We start from the raw sequence: 8,446 nt of genomic DNA on the forward strand, positions 1-8,446 counted from the left end.
ATTGATGTAGTATCAAGTGAGAAAAAGAAAGCATATGCTACAATGACAAAAAGAAAAGGAAAATTTAGAATGTTTGGTCCTCAGAAAAAGAAGAAGAATATGGCCAAGGTTCAATGCTATGGATGTCAAGAATATGGACATTACAAGAGAGATTGTCCTAAGCTCAAGAAGGACAATAACAAAAGTGGAAGAGAAGAAGTCCATATCACCAAAGAGGTGGAAGAACCTGAAAAGAAGAAATCCAAGAAAGAGGAAGTAAAATATCTCTACTATGATTGAGATAGTCTTTCTCACCTAGTTCTTTTAAATTTTTTGTTTTCCAAGTTTTCTGTTGTAAGATATGGACATCCTGAGTCATTAAGGAGCATGATAGGATGCATCATGGCATCATAGAAGAATTGAAAGAAAGAGCTCATGAAATCATCATAGAAAACATGAAAGATATAAGTCTATGGTAGTCACCTATGGAAAGATATAGCTCTTGTTGAAAATGCAACAAGATGATGGAGCTTAGTGGAAAGGAGTCGCCTTCACTAAGTAGGCCCGCAGGCTATTTTTGGCGCAAGGTCTATTTTTAGACATATGGATCATGGTCTATGAGTTGCAGTATGTTATTTGTGGATGATTGGTCATGTCGGTAAAAATAGATGGACTTCTATTTTTAGACATATAGGCAGGTTTCTATTTTTAGACTGTCAGGCTAAAAATAGAACAGTCGAATATTATTGTCTCATAATAATATTTGGACTATAAATATTATCTTATCCTCTTGGAGCACTTCAGTTTGAGCTACAGATGTGGCACATGCAGCTTTCAGAAGGAAATACACTTTCTTTGTGGGTCAGTTGAGCTATTGCATGCAAGACTTCAGTTAGAACTCATGTGGTTGAGTTTGGTGGAGTTGATTAAGGAGTTGATGGAGTTGTGTTCAGTTTGACTTAGTTGAACTACTTGTATTTAGTCTAACTGCAGAATACACTAGTGATGAGTGATGTGAATTAATTGTTAATTAATTCACTAATTATTAACTCATAAAGCAACTGAAAAATACATCAGTTAACTCAGTGGATGGACAGTTCAGTGGAGACAGGTGTTAGAGGTTGAGATTGCTATCAGTTGTGACTATAGTTGTGCATGAGATCTTGCACAATCAATGGGATTGAGTAATGCCAATGAGGATTACGTGGTTCAGCCAAGGAAATACGAGTTTGCTTCAGCCATTCATCATCTATTCTCATGCAGGATTGCACAGTGGAGGCAAGCAAGTAGCGGAGGAGATTTGAACCTGTGATTGATTCAGATATGAGCTAGTTTGTGTGTAACAGGTGGAGATAGTACTGAGTACTTGTGAGGAGTATTGTACTATGTATTGTTACATGTTCTCAATCATTATAATATACAGATAGTGTGGGGATTTCAGCTGTATGCTTTCCCCGGTTTACATACTGTGTTAATGTGCGCATGCGATTGATGCTTCATTGTTTTTAATTCCGCAAAATTGATGATCAATGTAGAGGAGGTTATGTATTATGCATGTATTCCGCAATAGTGTATAATCGGGATAATCTCTGTGAATAAGTGTCATATTATTCAAAATTTCTACATGGTATCAGAGCTGCTTGATTTGTAGAAAAAGTTCTACAGGATATCAAAGCGAGGATTGATCATCAGATCTATTATTCAGAAAGTGTTTACATTTTATTTCTTCAGGCAGAGTCTGTAATCGAGCCAGGTAGCCTCTGGATTCATCCTTCTTTTGGAAGGTGAGATATCCGGTGAATGCCCATACAGTCGATCTCTATACAAGAAATACTTTGTTCTCACGAATTTTAGATCATAAGCGGTTGAGTTTTGAGCTGGTGGAATTCGAATTTGCAGCAATGTTTTCTTGGTTTCAAAGTTGAAATGCCTTTCAACAGATTGCGATTAGAGTATGCTCTTGAAGGCAGCTCGAATTATATTGCATGGAAAGACAGGATGGAGGCGGTGTTAGATGACAATGGATTGAAGGAGTTCATAGAGGCTGAGGTCCTAAAGCCTACTAATGCTGCTCACGTTGAGGTTTGGCAAAAGAAGACAACAAAGTGTCGAAGGATTTTGTTGGAGGGCATGAAGGATCACATTGTATCCAGCCTGCATGGAAAGGCTTCTCCATACTTGATGTGGAAAGCGTTGACAAATCTATTCCCAAGCAAGAGCGACCAAAGGAAGTTGGCGCTCAAGGATAAACTCAGAAACATTAAGTGTGAGAATGGAGACAGTATGCCCCAGTATCTCACGAAGTTCACCCAATGCCGGGATGAGCTGTGAAGTGTGGGGGTGACTGTAGATGATGAGGACTTGGTGAGCTTGGCTCTCCTTGGTCTTCCGAAGAGTTGGCATTCCTATCAGGACTCTGTCAATGGTCGGGAGAAATTGCCAGGATGGGAGAGACTTTGGTCGGATCTTGTGCAAGAGGAGATTAGGCGGAATACCAGGGACAGATCTTCATCAAAGGCATCTGATGAAGAAAATTGTGCTTTGGCTGCCAAAGCAAAGAAGGGGAAGGAGAAGGGTTCTCTTTCCGAATCCAGTTCTTCCAATGATGGGAAGAAGGTTGACAAATCGAAAGTGCGATGCTTTCGTTGTCATGAGGTGGGCCATTATGCTACTAATTTCCCAAAGAAGAAATCCAAGAAGGGATCTGGGGAAGGATTTGGAGGTGAGGCACTTGCTTCACAGTTTGAGTTGGATTTCACACTCTTCACATGCATGGTTTCATCCATGGTGGGAAGTGGTTGGTTTCTTGACAGTGGAGCTTCTTTCCACATGACCGGTGACAAAATTTTGTTCAGTACTTTGGAAGAGAAATATCTCCAGATACTCATAGCGATGGGTAATGATGAGAAGTATAGTGTCTCGGGTGTAGGCACGGTTATTTTTCAGAGGGAGCATGGAGCTCGCCTTACCTTGATCAATGTCAAGTATGTACCAAGACTGAAGAGAAACTTGGTGTCGATCGCGATGCTGGAAGACAGAGGTTGTGATGTAGTCTTCAGTAAGGGAAAGGTTTTCCTTAGACACATCATCACTATACAGGTGAAGCAGATTGGTTCACGGGTCAAGAACCTGTATGCTCTTGAGGTTCAAGATGCATGCAAAGCCTTGAGCAGCGAGGAAACTGATGGAGACTTAGTGGTTGAGAGGGAGGGTATATTACCTCTCAACATGCAGAGCCAGAAGAAGTCTCAGACGATTGTGGAGGAGCCATGATTGGTGCAGCAGCTTCAGGAGGTTGTGGAGCAGCCACAACAAGGGAAGCTGAGAGGAGATCGTGTAGAGACATCTACTCATGCAGATACCTCCAGTAGGGGGAAACTTCAAGCCAGGTGGGCTGAGGGATAACATGCAGCCATACCTCCAGGTAGGAGGTGGGGTGATGTGGATTGATCGTCCCAAGGAGGAGGGGCGGGATCCTTGAGGTACCCAACCTCTTGGATGAGACCTTGCTACGGGAGCCTCGATGTGGAGTAGCAGGAACTAACTGATTGGGTAGAGACATATGCGGATGGAGTAGCAGAGAGAGCGACAGTGTAGGGAATCCCAGGACAGCGCATAGTTAGCAAGCTGCAACAATGCGAGAGGCACAAGTGTTTTGCACAGTGCTAGGTGGCACAGAGAGGTGTGCAATGGTGCGAGATGCATGGAGATGTTACAGTAGTGCAGATGTCAGAGAGGGAGCACTTGTCAGCAGCAGGTAGAGCTTCAGCATCAGAGTATGTTCCTAGCCCAACAGAGTGGTCAGTTGGGAGTGTTTTTGTTCCAAGTGTTGTTGGAGCAAGTGGACTGGGCAAATGTGTTGCATGCAAAACATTCCAGAGTTGTAAGATAGGGGTTGCAGATAATCCATATCTTGTTGAGAGGGAGTGTTGAAAATGCAACAAGATGATGGAGCTTAGTGGAAAGGAGTCGCCTTCACTAAGTGGGCCCACAGGCTATTTTTGGCGCAAGGTCTATTTTTAGACATATGGATCATGGTCTATGAGTTGCAGTATGTTATTTGTGGATGATTGGTCATGTCGGTAAAAATAGATGGACTTCTATTTTTAGACATATAGGTAGGTTTCTATTTTTAGATTGCCAGGCTAAAAATAGAACAGTCGAATATTATTGTCTCATAATAATATTTGGACTATAAACATTATCTTATCCTCTTGGAGCACTTCAGTTTGAGCTACAGATGTGGCACATGCAGCTGTCAAAAGGAAATATGCTTTCTTTGTGGGTCAGTTGAGCTATTGCATGTAGGACTTCAGTTAGAACTCATGTGGTTGAGTTTGGTGGAGTTGATTGAGGAGTTGATGGAGTTGTGTTCAGTTTGACTTAGTTGAACTAGTTGTATTTCGTGTAACTGCAGAATACACTAGCGATGAGTGATGTGAATTAATTGTTAATTAATTCACTAATTATTAACTCATAAAGCAACTGAAAAATACATCAGTTAACTCAGTGCATGGACAGTTCAGTGGAGACAGGTGTTAGAGGTTGAGATTGCTATCAGTTGTGACTATAGTTGTGCATGAGATCTTTCACAATCAGTGGGATTGAGTAATGCCAATGAGGATTATGTGGTTCAGCCAACGAAATACGAGTTTTCTTCAGCCATTCATCATCTATTCTCATGCAGGATTGAGCAGTGGAGGCAGGCAAGCAGCGGAGGAGATTTGAACCTGTGATTGATTCAGATATGAGCTAGTTTGTGTGTAACAGGTGGAGATAGTACTGAGTACTTGTGAGGAGTATTGTACTATGTATTGTTACATGTTCTCAATCATTATAATATACAGATAGTGTGGGGTTTTCAGCTATATGCTTTCCCCGGTTTACATACTGTGTTAATGTGCGCATGCGATTGATGTTTCATTGTTTTTAATTCTGCAAAATTGATGATCAATGTAGAGGAGGTTATGTATTATGCATGTATTCCGCAATAGTGTATAATCGGGATAATCTCTGTGAATAAGTGTCATATTATTAAAAATTTCTACAGCTCTTGGTAACCTCATTAGAAGTATAAATGTTACTTATGAGAAAAGGGAAAAATCATCTAGTACAAAGCACATCATACATTAATCAAAAGGAAAACATTTGCTAAATGAGGATACTCAAGATCCTCTGTTGAAATCTTCATTGGAAGGTTCACCGGTTAAAAATGAAGAAAGTGTTTCATCAAGAATTCCAACTTTTGGGAATTCATGGGATGGTGGAATGATGTCAAAAGAAGTGAAGCAGATCAAGGAATTGAAGTTCTTTCAATCTAGGAAGTTGCGAAAGGAAGTCTAGATGACCTAAAGGAAAATGAGGTATGTATGATTGTATTTGATAAAATGGAGTCATGTCATATGGTTGCAAGTAACATGGATAACTGCTCTATCTCGATAGCGTGATCAAAAGAAAGGATCTCCTCTTTTGAAAGGATGCAGGAAGGCATGGGTCACACATTGACTAGATGAAATCAACATAATATGTCCTCATACGAAATATGAGGTGGTTGACAAAAATTGGAGGGACTCTAATTGGAATTTCTTGGAAAAGAAATGGGTGAAAAAAGAAAGGAAAAGATCATAAAATGTGCAACTATGAAAGAGGCCATCAACATCCAAGGACTGAAATATTTGATTATGATATCTCCATGAAAGATATGAAGACCTCGATGAAGTCTGAAAAAGAAAGAGAACCTTGACAGTATATAGCTTTTGGAGATGTGTCAATATGTATGCAGGATACTGATGCAAACAAAAAGGTGTCATGCTGAAAAACCATCAGAAAGGTAATTTTGATTTAATGTTCATTTCTTATTTTTGAATAATATTTGGATGGGCTTATGCAAGGTTGTGAAGGGAAGAACTGTGAAAGTATTATACAATTGACAATCATGTGGTAGGATAAAAGGTCCTTAAGGAAACATGATATGAAGAAGGCAACATGGCATGGAGGAAGGACATATATGGACAAATGGATCACTTTCCAATGAAAGAAATGATGACATGACTCATGGATGAAAGTGATGGATGGTCTATGCCCTGCAAAGAAGTCCTGAAAGATGTAGACTCTATGACAAAGAATAAATTCATGACATCAAAGGAAGGATTTCTACAAGCAACTAGTTTTCCTATTATCTCCACCTAAAGAGTTGTTGGAAGCAAGTCCCTAGTCAAGAGGGAGCTTGGACAAGTCCCTGATTAAGAGGGAGCTTGGGTGCATTCCTTTTATGGAATGGGTTGGTCATCCCTAGTTAACAAGGAGTGACAGATATGGTTCTCTACTTCATGTGTCATGCACTAGACCAGGACTAACTATTGAAAATGGCAACAAGAAATGCTAAAAATAGAATTTCTATAAATAGCATTTAGGATATACTCCAACTCTGTTGGAAATAGCAAAAAATAGAAATGCTAAAAATAGCATTGCTATAAATAGCATTTCAGGATAGATTCCAATTTTAATTAGTCCCTGAAATAAAATTCGAATTTAGTCTCACCAGTTGTTTGAAAAATAATTAATTAATTCATCTTGAGTTAATTAATTGGAGAAAATCAAACATGAAGTCTTTGTGAAGACATGCAACAGTTATCCCTTTGATTGAGGAAGTTATCCCTTAATTAAGGAGATAAGAATGAGTTGTATTTGAGTTGTAATTAGTTAGCTCAATTAACTGAGTTAAGTCTAGTTAAATTAGTTCCAAACAGTTGGAGGAACTAATTGTGAGTTCAGTTAGTTAATGCATGCATGCATGCAACTAGTGTTCTCCAGATAACTGAATATTCTCTCATAAATAACTCATGCATGTCAGTTCAGAGAAAGACCCAATTGAGATTAAAGGAAGGGACAATGTACTATTAGTTGGAGGAATTTTCCTATAAAGGAAACTCATCCATGCAGAAGAAATTAACTCTTTCAGGATTGTGCAGTTATTTCAGAGGTTAGTGAGTAGTGTGTGAGGAAATTACACACAGGTGGCAGCTTGAGGACCCAGGAGAAACTGCGCAAGGAAATAAGAGGCTTGGATAACTGAGGGAAGGCATATGTGTTGTCTATTCTGTCTATAAGCAACAGTGAGGGATTGTACTAAGATCTGGATAGGTTGTGAGCTAAAGCTTTGTGTAATCCTGAGATTTTTCCACTTGTATGATAATACAGGTAGCGAGGTTTTTAGCTGAGGCTTTCCCCAGACTATTCTTCTATGTTTCATGTGTGATTGATTCTACTTCTTTGTTATATGTGTTCTATTTGATCTTGCTCAAAATCGATTAAGCTTCTGCAAGTTTTTTTGTAGAATTAGATCAAGTATTTTGCTTTAGTTACATTGCATTATCAGGTGATCTACAGTGAGAATTTCTACACTAACATCCGTAAGTCCCAACGAAGGACATGAGGAGAGATAGACACATCATTCTTGTCTTCACCTGAGAAGATAGAATGGAAGGTTGGGTAAACATTTAGCATCTGATACTCTTTGAGGATGTGGTAGGGCATCCAAGATAAGAGTAGTCATAGAGGAAAACTATTCTTTGAGGACTGGAATCCAATATAAGAATAGTACTGATGGAACATGCTCCGAGAGAACCCTGGTGGGGTATGTTCTAAGAGAGACAATGATGAGGATGTCTATAAATCATTCGTCTCACCAGTATTGTGCTCTAATATTGTGGAGAGACAGAGTTGTTAGTCAAGGCCTTTCTATGTAACAATGTTGGATGGTATGATGCTAAAGCTTTAACAAAAGATGACTGATATGGAATTAAAGGATTTTTTAGAAACAGAGGATGAACAATTAACTTTTGGACTTCAGGAACAATCTTTTCTTGGTCTTCAAAAGCTAAAGGATTTGTGTAGATTTTAAGTTCATCTTCAAACTTGGCAGAAGTAGAAGGATAAGTATGTATGACAAAGGAAATAAAATCAACAAGCTTAAGTTCAGGCAACTCAAGTTCAAGCTCTGCTTCTGTGTCAGATGATTCTGAAAGGGGAACATGAAGCTCAAAAGATTCAAGTTGATGAACTAAAAAAGAAGATTGTAGATCTAGTTGCTTAGAAAGTAGTTCTAAGTCTTTGGGTTGTAAATATGATAATTCAACAGGGATAGGAATTGGTTGAAAAGGCTCAGACTGTGAAATTGTCTTAGGAGGAAGAGGGGTAGAAGTGGAAGCTTCAAGTCTATTTTTAAGAGAGGAAATTCTCCCTATAGTTGATAGACAAAAAGATATGAATATCTTCAATGTGGTAGCCAAAATTAAAGCCCCATTAAGGGAATGAATAAAATTCCTGAATTTAATAACTCTAGTTTGAATAAGGAGTTAGCATAGTCCATTTAGATCTTGGACATATTGTTTCTTGTTATCATAAGTTACTAAGGTCCCATTGTTTTAAAAGGAAGGAAGAGAAGAAATGCATAATCAAGAATATT

The sequence above is a fragment of the Pinus tabuliformis genome, chromosome 6 (assembly GCF_031772625.1).
Source record: "Pinus tabuliformis cultivar Carrire ecotype Pingquan chromosome 6, CPIR1, whole genome shotgun sequence".
Taxonomy (NCBI): Eukaryota; Viridiplantae; Streptophyta; class Pinopsida; order Pinales; family Pinaceae; genus Pinus; species Pinus tabuliformis.